This window comes from Pleurodeles waltl, chromosome 6 (assembly GCF_031143425.1).
Source record: "Pleurodeles waltl isolate 20211129_DDA chromosome 6, aPleWal1.hap1.20221129, whole genome shotgun sequence".
Classification (NCBI taxonomy): domain Eukaryota; kingdom Metazoa; phylum Chordata; class Amphibia; order Caudata; family Salamandridae; genus Pleurodeles; species Pleurodeles waltl.
The window spans coordinates 1,379,752,091-1,379,764,675 of NC_090445.1; the positions used below are offsets into that span (position 1 = coordinate 1,379,752,091).

The 12,585-nt window shown below is 42.5% G+C and overlaps 1 long non-coding RNA gene across 1 annotated transcript in view; it reads right to left on the reverse strand.

Annotated features, from left to right (window-relative positions):
• Positions 1-2,578: 2,578 nt before the first annotated feature.
• The window catches only part of LOC138302140 (uncharacterized), an 82,010-nt gene continuing 72,003 nt past the window's right edge, over positions 2,579-12,585 (reverse strand). The window contains exon 5 of the long non-coding RNA XR_011205304.1: positions 2,579-3,276. This is a non-coding gene — a long non-coding RNA (uncharacterized lncRNA). The remainder of the gene's footprint in view (positions 3,277-12,585) is intronic.

Sequence of the window (12,585 nt, forward strand, 5' to 3'; positions counted from 1 at the left end):
ATATATGAGTTGAGGAGATGATGGTAGAAAGCGATGTTTGATTCCTTAACTGCTAGTTAATTGCATGGTTGGACTATGCTTGGTGTATATTCAGAGTGCTGATGTGATGTTATTATATTACATTTCGAAAAGTGAATTAGCTGTATTATCGTATGTGTTAAAAACATGTATATGTATCTGTATGGGCAACTAGAAGTTGAAGTGAAATCCAACAACTGATCTGAGGGGGCAAGAAAATGAACATTGCAGACAAAGAACTGAACACATGAGACATATGATCAACTGATGTAGATCGGTTTGCTCACTGAAGAACATAGTTAATCAGTGGGATGTACCAGTATGCCAAGCTGAGAAGTGAGATGAGTGTTGGATAGCAGAATAGTGGTGACTAGCTTTGATGGGTGATGAAGACAAGTTCCTTCCATTTGCTGAAACGAGGGACATGTTTGGAGTCCATGTAGGACAATTCTGGATGTATGCTTCGTGGGTAAAGACTGCCCAGCTTATTTGGGAGGGGTTCCCTAGGAACCCACCTGAATCTAATACGTCAATGGAGCTCCTCTCATTGTTGCCAGGTGGTAGAATAATTGTGGTACTTTACAATGTGCTATGTAGGGGCCACTTCAGACATCTTTGCTGTTCAAAGCACAATGTCTGAGAAATAGGGGGAGGGGGGAGCAGGTTGTGGAAGTTGAATGTCATCCAATGGTCATTTATAACATGAATAGTGATGCAATATTTCATTCCACACAGTATTGATTTGTTTACCGAGCCTAGATCGCCACTGCGTTGCTGCATAAGATTATCTGTCACACACCCATGGTAGTAGAGCACTGGGGCCAGGTTGTAATGCACATGCACAGAGCTGTGGGTAGGGTGGTCGCTTTGACAATAAAACAGTGTACACTTGGGTTCCACCTCAGACCAAAAAACAGAAAACTGGTTGTAGATTGGCGGGGTTGCCCCTTCCCCTAGTAAAGCGATATGGAGTTATCCACTGGCAGCAAGCCATTGGGCCGTCCTTTGTTGGGTGGATATAAGATCTGAGGGGATGACTATGAGACTAGTGGACTGATGGCAAATTAGCTGAAGATCTGCTGATTGGAGAGAGGTGACTGTGCCATTGGTGAGAAAGAGAACAAACACCCACAATAGAAGATTGATCATTAACAGACGTCCTTTGGTAGCCATGTGGGGCAGTCATTTGAATAATGAATATTTGGACCGGCCTGCTTTTGTGAACTCCTGGATACTGACCCGTTTCTTCACTGTATAGGTAGGTTTGAATGTCATAAAATCGTCGAAAAATGTTTAAAAAGATCAATTGGATGTTCACCTTTGAACACTCAATGCACAGTGCAGATTAATTGCATAAAACTGATCAGTGGGGTGTCAATCGAGTCATGAAGTGGCTAGAAATATGAGGCCTGGTCATACTTACAGTTCTGCAACCCTTTTAATGACTTAGATGCACTCCTGGGCCTACTACTTTGAATATTTTCGGTTTATACTCCATTGTCATTACAATATTACTGTAATTCTCCAGCTGCAAATCTGAATTAATGCCTCTATTTCTTCACAGTAATTTCCATCACTCTGAGAAAACTTTCCTTGTCCCAATCTTGAGGCAAGCGTTTGCCACATTGCTCGACGAGAAACCAACATTTCATCTGTCTGAATACATAAATAACCACATCCTTCCTAATGCACCCATATTACTACCAAAGAAGCATAGCAGTCAAAACCATAAAGCACACCTCTGGAACATCAAACAAATCAAATGAATGAAACCTTTAAGTAAGTAATAAATATAAGCCCCATCCTTCATCACATTTTTCTTGGTCCTTCCTGAACATATTGATGCTCCAAAGTGGTTTGGGATTCATGTTGTATTACTTTTCACAAACCATGGAAGTACACTTTACACACCAATTAGTTTGTGACAGCAGTTTACATGTGACCTATAATATATATGCCTCATTGCAGATTGTCCCTTCATAGTGGGTCATACAATGACTTGCCCTTTGAATATTCATTATTCAGGTCGCAGTCTACAACCCCCTGTGATTAGCTGTGAATGCAGGGATGGAGGCCTGGGATGGACGGTAGTCATTCATCCCCGCATTTTATTTCTCTAACAGGAAACACTCCATTGAAAAAAACAGTCTGTATCTATTAAGGGGAAACGTACCACTTTAAGAAAACAAAATTGTCCTGTTTGGCAAGAGATTACTGGAAAGAGGCAGTGGTTCTCTGGGAACCTGAACACCTAGTAGTTTCTGCATGTTTTCGTTCAAAAACCTGTCTGGTTAAGGGATTTGATCATTTTGCTTCACGCCTAGGGAATACTACCGAAGTGCAGATGTTTTGCAGTTTATCAAGGATCGGACGATAGCTACGTATGTATTAAATTACACTTCTTGTGTATTGGTATTATTTCTGCTCCAAGCAGGGGGTGGGAAGGCCACAAAGCAACACAGCTCGCTGCTGGCATTAGCATCTAAGCAGCAGCTGGAACAGTTTCTGGCTCTCACAAATGGCCACTAACACGGTCTATTTTATTTTACGTTTTCAAACTTTATAAACTTTTTTTTATCAGCTAAAGCTCCACCTTCACCCACCTGTACATTCTGGAATGTTGTTAATCACTTCTACCTTTTTGACAAGTTGGTTTCAAACCGTAATTAATACTATCTGGTCCCATAATTGAATGTAACACTTTGACCCTTATTGTGGATTTTGGCGATGTGGCCCCTGGTGTTTGAGGGGGCACCTCTCGTTGACAGGTAGATGCACCCATAATGGTGGTAGCCCTGGACCCCAATCAAGGTGGACAGTGTGCCTCTCAGCAGATAGACGTATCACCCCCAGCTGTGTTGACAAGCATGACATATACTCTCCCTGCCTTTCTATGAAAGGGGGCCAGGGAACCTACATGGGTACAATGCAATTCAAGGTCGCATGTTTGTTTGCTGTATGTATGTTTCAAGCCCCTTTTTCAAAGGCAACCTTCGGTTTTGTGTAAAATATCGGCGACCTCCTGGATGATAGGCACTCTGCTGCGTGCAGAGGCCTCCTTGCTTATACACTTGCTTCAGGAAGAAAAGCACGTTCCATCAGCAAAGCGGTTCCCACATTTACACAAGACTGTTCTCCATGCACACGAAGGATTGTTCAGATGCGCACCAGCACTGGAGAACATTCTGTAGAACTGAAGGGTCTTGTAGCGCCATCTCTAGTTTGGAGGTGTGTCCCCATCAGTGCGGATAGACTGATCTGTTTCAAAAGAAAGGACATAATCAAATGTGTGCCCCCAACAGTGATTCGACTAATGTTTCTCGCGCAGTTTCAGACCTTTGAATTTGAAAACAAATGTACATACAGGAGCCAAACTATGCAAATGATGCTACCGAAAAGAAGGCAGGGACAATCGTAAATCGTATTGTTTTCCTGTAACCCAATAAAGACATTGCCAAAAACTGGATACAAGAGGTATAACGGTCAAGTTCCACCAGTCCTTACCTCCATATCTTAAAATTGTGGAGACCTTTGCCAATGTCAAAAAAGTACACAGATATTCTTTGGTGCATTCAGATAATTCTTTCCTGTGCAAGTTATCCTTCTCTGTTGGCCCTTCAAGTCCCAGCTGTCTGGTTCCTAAGAACAACATGGCGCGTGTTCATGACACGCCTAGCCCTTCCTGATGGACAACCTGAATCTTCAACACCAACTCTGCAAACAACTGTCCTCCTATCTGCCATTTTTGCTGCTTCCAGACCCAAAGCAATCTGAGACCACTGGAGGATGATTAGTAGTGCTTTGCAAAAAAAAAAAAAAAAAAGCTAAATCAAGTAACTAAAAAACAGACAAGTGAAAAGGAACGTAATTTAAAACGGCTGCCAATTTACTGGAAATCTTTTATGACTGTTACAATGAATACCCACAGGTCATTTCTGCAAACATTGACCCCTTGTTCTCTATCAAGAAAACGTTGTTTTTGTTATGGGAAACGTTTAATTACTTTCTTCCCTGTAATTCTAGTTGCAACATGTATGCTTTAATTTGCTTCCCCAGGCACTGAATAAATTACATCATTTTTTGCATTCAGCCGCTGGAAATTTTTATACAGCTCTTCCTCTTCAGCTTTGCACTGTTTGCAGAGCGTTATGTAATTTTATCATTAAGTGCGTTTATGGTAATAATTCTTCTTGGACTTATATTTTTCAGGCAGTGAGCAAACATAGTCAACAGGGCACTGAGCAGCATGAGATTGTGGGGGTAGGAAACCCTGCAAGGTTACTTGTAGTTAGTTCTAGACTCCAGGCTCATAACATCCCAACTATAGGGAGAAATGTTTTTTGGCCAACTTCTGTTTTTGATTGATGCTTTGACTCTAAGTCAATTTTAATTATGAGCGACAGAAAAAATACCTCTGAAGTGTGAGCCCTGCACTCAGCCCTGGCCGTCGCAAAATCTTTGCCTTGCAGTTTTTGAGGGGGGGGGACCAACTTCAAAATATTTTGCTTCGGGGCGCTCAGAGCAAAAAACAAAAGTTTAAAGACCTCGGTTTTAAAAGGACATGGATGCTTGATAAATCCAGTAATTGTGCACACCTTTTAGAGACTACCCACAATTGAATCCAGGGCCAACCCCAGGCTTGATGTTTTTACAGATGGCCAGGCCTCCGGGATCATGAAATGGCAATCGAGCCCATACACATGTAAAACTAGCTGAACTCGAGAAAAGGAGACCAGCAAATGCAACCAGTCACAGATGAAGATGAAATAATGGCATCCCCTAAGTCAGATTCAGCCCTTTATTATCAACAATTATTGGTGCCTGGTAGAGTTCAGTATCTGATTGCTAGTAAACGTTCTCTATTGACCCAGTCAGGAGCAACAGAGGAGTCACTAACAACCAAATCAGAGTAAGTGGTCTAATGGGTTACCATAGACGATTCTGTGGAGCAGCGTACGCTATGCACTGGTTACAGGCAGTCAGGACAGTGGCTTAAGGCAAAATAATGGGGCCCACCAGCAAAATAGGATGAGGTGCACTTCAATCTCATGTATGTCACAGATATTCATTTGGCTTGTGTTGAGTTGGAGCCACCTGAAGGGTTGGTGGCCCCCAGAATGGTGATGGAGGGGGCTGAATGGTGGAGGGCTCCCTTGCACTGCCGAAACCGCAAGGGCTTGAGTTCCACTACCTGAGTGATGGAACTGCTGCTGTACATGGCCCACTCATGAGCTACAATGGATATCTGTACCTAATACTATGATGCTCATGAGAATCAGGTCTGACACCCCTTCCCTCTCCACCTCACAAGCCTAGCAGAGGTGCCTGGGACCACATCCCTGAGGCTGATTATTACTTTCAGAGGAGGGGGGAGCACTCTCCTTGAGCCTCGTAGAGACCCCGGGGGGCCCACCCCCCAAGAGCTCCATGCAGCTGTAGTGTCCTAGGGACCACATCCCTTCCCTGCCTATGAGAGTGCGGGCATTCTCTGCCCAAACTCTACCAGGCAGGGAACACAACTTTGCTCCTGCAAGGGTGGAAGCAAAGAAGAAGGCAGCTCCCACCTGGGCAGATGCAAAATGACTAAGCCAGTATGGGTGCTCCCTGGGGAGCCGGCAGGGGCCTGTGGTGGCCTGGGGCACTCCATGCATAAACTCCATGTATAAAAATGAAATAAGTTTGGTGGCACCTAAAAGAAAGTTTTAAAAAGGCTAAAAAAAAAAATATAAATTAGCCGCAGGCGTCGCTCATCTACTATTCAATGCTCTGGCAAGGAGTGTCCCCTAGAACCGTAGGGCTTTTAAAAATTATATTTTTTTAATCCTGGTGGTCCCACTAGAAGAGGCAGGGGCACCACTAACAATTTTTCTTATGCAACACTGAAGAAAAAAAACACCGTAAGGTTCCTGGGTTATTGAATCCATGCACAGTAGAGATTTCCATATGGCTTTCTAAAGAACTCATAGCTGGTTCTGTTTAGGGACTCTTTCTGGTGGGTTCTGGGATTGTATTTGTGGTCCTAAAAATGATTTTATAAAAAGGCTCAAAGGCATGTCAAGGATTTGTTTTTAGTAAGTCTTTATTGAAAATATTTTGACAATCGCTTTTATTAAACATTGTAATGTATGAATTTATAAAATACACATTTTGTTATAATCATTGGTGACTTTTTGACAAAGACAATAGATCTGCTCTATATATATATATATATATATATATATATATATATATATATATATATATATATATATATGTTGATGCGCTGATCCCTTGATAAAGTCAATAGGTCCACTTTGGTGTTCTGACCCTTTGAAAAAAGCCAGTAGGTCTGTCTTACTTTAAATTACATCCTTTATTTTGTTACATCACATCGTCAGCTGTGCCCTCTACGGGGGAAGTTGGGCCAAAGGGCGTGCACTGCAGGGGTAGGGCATCCATGGAGTTTGGGTGAAAATCACCAGTAATAGTTATCTCAAGTAACTATACTTGTGCCCTAAAGTAACTATAACTCCCACCCTTGCCATGACCTGCTAACTATCTAACATATTGCATCACCTACGATATGCTCTATAACATCATTGCTAACACCCCTGCAACATCTGAAATGATGTAATTGAATATAACACAGTGAGCACATTTAGTCTAGGAACAGCAATTCTACCAATTCCAGACACGGTGTTACGGATTACCACCAAAATAAGTTCTTCGGTGTTGTTTTTATTTCAATTTTGTTTCTAGATTGTTTCTCAAATCACATTTAATAGCACAATGATTTCCCCCCTTACAGACTCCAAAGAAAAGACCCATTTTGCCTCTGTGCAGTAGCTGGAATTTCCTAGCAGCTGACATGTCTGACAGTGAACATCATCTGTAACATACAACTTGCTTTTGTTGGGAAATTGTGTAACTATCCAATTGCATTGAAGATTGCTCTGATGTAATAGTGGCAGCACCTGAAACAGACATTTTTGACAATGATCTCTCTAATTGTTTGGCATCTTTCATGGAGTTCTCAATTCCTTTAGCAAATCTATGGCCTTGTCTTAGAATAGTTGCATGCAGGCAGCCATTTATGTATTTTCCTTGTATGACATCTCGCCATTAACTGGTCTCAAAGGACCTTGGAGGTGAATCCCTAAAATTCGCAGTCCGCTGCTAATACTTTTCATACTTTGACAAATGCATCAGTTGCCTCATTGGCAGGCAACTGTCAAAAATGTATATCTGTGTACTACTGGACCCTGAGAATTCTTTCTCCAACTGAATAATGTAAATCTCAAAAACGTCAGGATCCTCACAGTAAGGTAGATTGTACCAAGGCAAATTGTTCAACACAATTTGACCTTCCATCCGTGATAGTTGTATAGAAGCTTTCTTTTTCTTTCAGGTCTATATCTCTGTGTCTGATCATCCTGCTGGTGGTTTCAACTTTGAGAGTGCACTGGATCCTGACAACCAGACCTCAGTGCTAGTGCTCTAACCCCTTTCAAAATGTGTGTTCAATTGGCTGCCACTAATAGCCATAAGCTGACTTATAAGTCCCTAGTATATGTTACCAAGGGTACCTAGGGCATGTGAGACAAGGTTTCCCCATAGGACTGCAGCACTGATTGTGCCACTGTGTATCGGACAAAGTACAACATTTCTTCCAGGCTGCCAATGTGGGCCGAAAGGGCAGTTTTTAAACTACTAATTCGACCCTGCTATTTAAACCAATGGCAAAGATCCCACTCCCCTTATCAATATATGTATGTCTCCCCTAAGGAAGGCCTATAGTTCCCTGAGGCAGGTAGCTGTACATCATTAAGTAGGGCATATGCTTTTAATTTGTCCTGACAGCAAAACTTCTAAATTGTTGTATTTGCTGTGGAAAAGTTAGTAGACTCATTGGCTAACACAGAGTCACCAGCTAACACCTGGATGGGGCTACTGAAATGGGTACTGCAAGATATTAAATTAACCATGGTATGAAACCCAATATGATGTCCACGTTGAATTTAATATCACTTTTAAGAAATGCTACTTTTAGAAAGTTGCCACTCTGTTGTCCAGTTTGTCCAGGGACCTCGCGCAGTTGCTTGCCACCAGACAGCCTCCTGCCCTCCTGTGGAGTAGTGTGAATGACTTTCAGGCCCAGGAGCAATAGATACCTGCTACAGGGTGAAGTATTACCTCCCTCTTGCAGGAAGCCACTGAGGGAGTTGGCCAAAAGGCGAGCTTCAAAGCTGAAGCCACCTTTGGTGGGCAAATGACGATCACACACCTGAGGGATTGATAGACAGCGTGGGAGACAGAGAGGGGAGTCCAGTGCCCAAACTGGTTTTCCACGGTTATGCAGGCCACAAGTAGCCACACCTCCAGGGTGTGCTACTATGCTGCTAACCTCCAAGGATTAGTTAAGACATCTTGGCAGAATGGTGCACCCTGGGATTAGTAGATGCCACACATAACTGGAAGTCATCGCAGGGCGAGAGGGAACCGTGGTAGCCCAATGACTTGTGACTGCATCATCTCCCAAGGGCACTTTCTTGACATAAACATGACACCCCTGGTACTCTGAACTTCAGGTCATACCAGAACTGGGGAGAGGACCGAAGAAGGACTGCTCTGCTGACTCCTGGACATGGAAAGAGAGGCTGCATTGTCTGCTGGACTGCCCCTGCCATACCTTGGGCTAGCAAAAAGAGGACTGAAACTATGGCTCCTGATTGATGAAAAGTCACTTCCGAGCCCCAGACCAAGGAAGTGACTCACAGGATCAGTCTGCTGCCCCCAGGAATCAGCACCAGGGCCATCAGAGCTGAAGACCCCCATTCTGGCAAGCGAGTAGCCACTTTCTGTGAATTGCAGCTGACTGCTGCTGAGTGCCCTAAGAGACTGATCTTCAATGGCCAAAAGTTGTCCCAAGTCAGCTCAATGCAGGGGTGTCGCCTGAGTCCAGATTGGTCTCCAATAGGGATAACGGCCTTCACCAAAGGATACCGCTGGGCCCACTGAGTACCTCGATCAGTAGACCAGCCACAGAAGGCCTTCTACAGGCTCAACGAGGAGTTAAAGGGACACAGAGCCCTGTGGCCAAATCCACCCCACCTACTCTGTGGACTGAAGAATAACTGAAAGGGCACCCCCATCGACCACACAGCACTCAGAGCATCTTTCAGCCTCCTGCACCCACAGCATCAAGACCACTTCAAGTATGGAACTGGACATAAGACTGCTTTGGTGACCAGGTAACTGTCCAAATAATCTTTAGGCCCCCCCTGGCCTTCTCTCTGTCTGATTCGGCCGTCTCACTCAGGCCTGAGTAGCCAAACACAATTCTTTCAAACTTTTCACAAGTTTCTAAACTTTTGGGTTACCAATGTTTGTTTGCGCTTTGGTCTACAAAACTAAAATTTATGTTTTGCCTACAAATCTATAATTCTGTAACCCTTTGGTGGATTTTGCTTTTCTTGCTGTCTAGAAATTCATAAAAATATGATCTATTTGTATAAATTAGTGCCAAATTTCTTTTGTGTTGTGTTACTCTCTTATATCATTGTTTGGTGCTCCTAAACGTTTTACACTAGTTCCTTTGTTTAAGCTTTGCGAATAAAAACCACAGCTATCCATGGTTCATCTAAAGGTTTTACAAATGACCCTGACTGCACCCAAGACAGTTTTGCAAGTGTATTACACAGTAGAGAAGCACAGCCATACCATATAATACACAACCACCCACACAAACTGTCTTCCCTGAATTAGCTTTAATATAGCTTAACCAGAACCTACACTCCATGGGAGGATCTTCATGTTCTTGTAGAAAAAGGAGATGGAAGTAAAACATTCTGCATGGTTGGCAGCATAATGAAATAACCTACAGTTTAAGGGAATAAGACAACAACCAAAGGCAATGAAAATGCAGTGCAAAACCAAAATACGCTGTGAAGTAAATTACAACCAACTGTACAAGTTTGCACACAACTGATTGATTGATTGATTGGCACTTGAACTAAGTTCACGTTCTTAGAGTATAAACAGAACAGTTTTATTTTCAACAGGGGCAACTGACAGTATGGAATGTGGCCAGCTATTGGATTCCACAACACCTAAGAGAAAACTGGTTTATGGAAGACCAAGACATCACCACAAATTCTTTGTTAGGGGGCCCCGAATTTGTGTCATTACAGTTGGAAGGTAAAGCTGACTCAGTACCTTGATGGTGTTGTAAGACTGACTCTTGACTATCCAGACAATGTTTATTTATGATTAAGAGCCTGATTTAGAACTTGAGCGCGGGTTGCTCCATCACAAATGTGATGATATCCCGACTGCCGAAATCTAAATCCCATTGGCTATACTGGGTTTTAGATTTTGGTGGACGGGATGTTCGTCACCATTGTGACGGAGTAACCCATCCTCTGAGTTCTAAATCAGACTCTTAATATTTATTGGTGGTGTCACCTGTCCTGGTGTGAAAGAGAGGTTCACAAATTCATCGAGGAATGGACTCCTGGAACACAAAATCCTTTAGCCATCAAGGCTGATAGAATTTGGTTTACCCTTAGCTATTGCCAGGGGTAAATGTTTTGGGGGGGTCTGTCCCCAAAGAATAGCTTAAAGGGGTATCAGAGTGGACAGGGAACTAGCTCCCCCCTCCCACAGTTCCTTTAAAAAAATAAAAAAAAGAACACACAATATAGTGAGATTTTAAAGGACCCAACACATATGGCTGTATTTTTAAGCATTCTTCCTTCACAGCTATTTTTGATAGTAGTATTAAATGGTGCAATTAAAAGCATAGTGAAATAGCAACATCAGGAATGTTTTATGAAATGCATGTCAAAGGTTACTTTGAAAAGATTTCTGGACAATAACATTAGCACAAACTGAATAGAATATATATGCAGTTATCCATGCGGTTATGTGATCTTTATTAAGGCAACTTGGGGGAAATATAAGGCAAGTGTTACCTTCCTAGGCACATTTTAACACCAACCATTGATACTAATTGAATGATTTTAAATGCCGTTCTAATCACATTGGCACAGTTTTAGGTCACAGATATGGTGCATCTTAAGATATGGATGATTCCACTGTCAGGACTGCACTGATTGTACCTGAAATAGCTAGCAGGAGAGAAAGATATGGTTGGCACATATTGTTGGGAGTGCATGGTTGCAGGAGCTAGAACTAGCCATGTAACCACTCATCCTTCATTCAAGAGCATTGGGCCTAGAGCTTAATTTGTGCAGTTGATAGGAGGTAGCAAACACCAAGCACTAATTTTTGGGAACCAATTCACTGAAGGAGTGGTAGTGGTACATTTTGGGTCCAAATCCTCACTCTGTACTGGTCTCTTCAGGTCGCAGTCTGTAGAGTGCTTGCAAATTGAATTGACTGAGCAGGTGGTAGGTATTGCAATATAAATGATGAAGATGGATCATACAACAGCTAGCCTTACTGAGGCACGCTTTTCTTTAGTTTTGCATAAGAAAGCATATTGCTATCTTGCAGGTTGGAAATAAAAAAAGGTGCATTCTGTGAACGTGCATCTGGTGAACTTCTATTGGCACAACACAGAATTCTAATTATTTTGGGCAGGCTTAACGAGTTGTTTTGTTTGGAAGCTCATAGGCTGCCTTATTTCCTCAACATTAGATTAGGAACTATTGCTGATTCACAGCATTTGCCAATGTTATGTCCCTTTGGTGCTAAGGGTGGTTATAAAGCAATGTTTTGTTGAGACTGTAGATTTGTTCCAGTGTCTCTAATCTCATGCCTGTATTGGTGCTTGTGTTTCAGTGCCCTCAGTACCAGTGACCGAGTGTCAGTCTGGATTTGGCTGTGTCATTATATTAGTGACAGTGCCAATTAGTGACGTGGTGCCATTGCTTCCTTATAAACTGCTTATTCCGTCCTGAATCCACTTTGAAACACTAAGGAAATGAATGAAAAACAAGTGTTGAGTCTACGGATGGAGAATTCTGGAGATCTAAAAAACGAACCGGGGTGACACATATGTTAAAAAAGATAGCTTGAAAAAGTTGGAAAATATTTTACAAAATTTTAGAGCAGCACGGCAGCCAAAGTTGCTCGACTATGTTACGCAAAGGAGAGAAAGCGTAGAGTATCATGTTTACTAATAATGGCCTTCTGCGGCTCTCTTACCCTTTGTAAAAATAGTCTGTGTAGCCCATGCACTTACCTTTGATAAGATGTGTGATATCAAGCATCGGTTTTGGAATGGAAGCATACCCTTCAAGTGCAAAATCTTGTGACGGGACAGATTTTATAACATCCCAAACATTGGGTGTGTGTTTCATCTACAGTGCAGCACATACATGTGAAATATTAGGACAAAAAATCCAGCAAGTTTTAGAAGGAAGCGGTGTAATACTGGACTGTATTAGTGGTGGGGAACATGGTGGTGGCCAGAAGCGTAGCAGCCTTAAAGATTTCTGTCCCTATACTTACAATGCCCCACTCTGTAACCAGGCTTGTGAATTACCAGTGTTCAGGCTTGTTCTCTGGTTGCTGATGTTGTATGCTTGTGCTGCCACGGTGCGTGGAAAGGTGTTGAAGGGA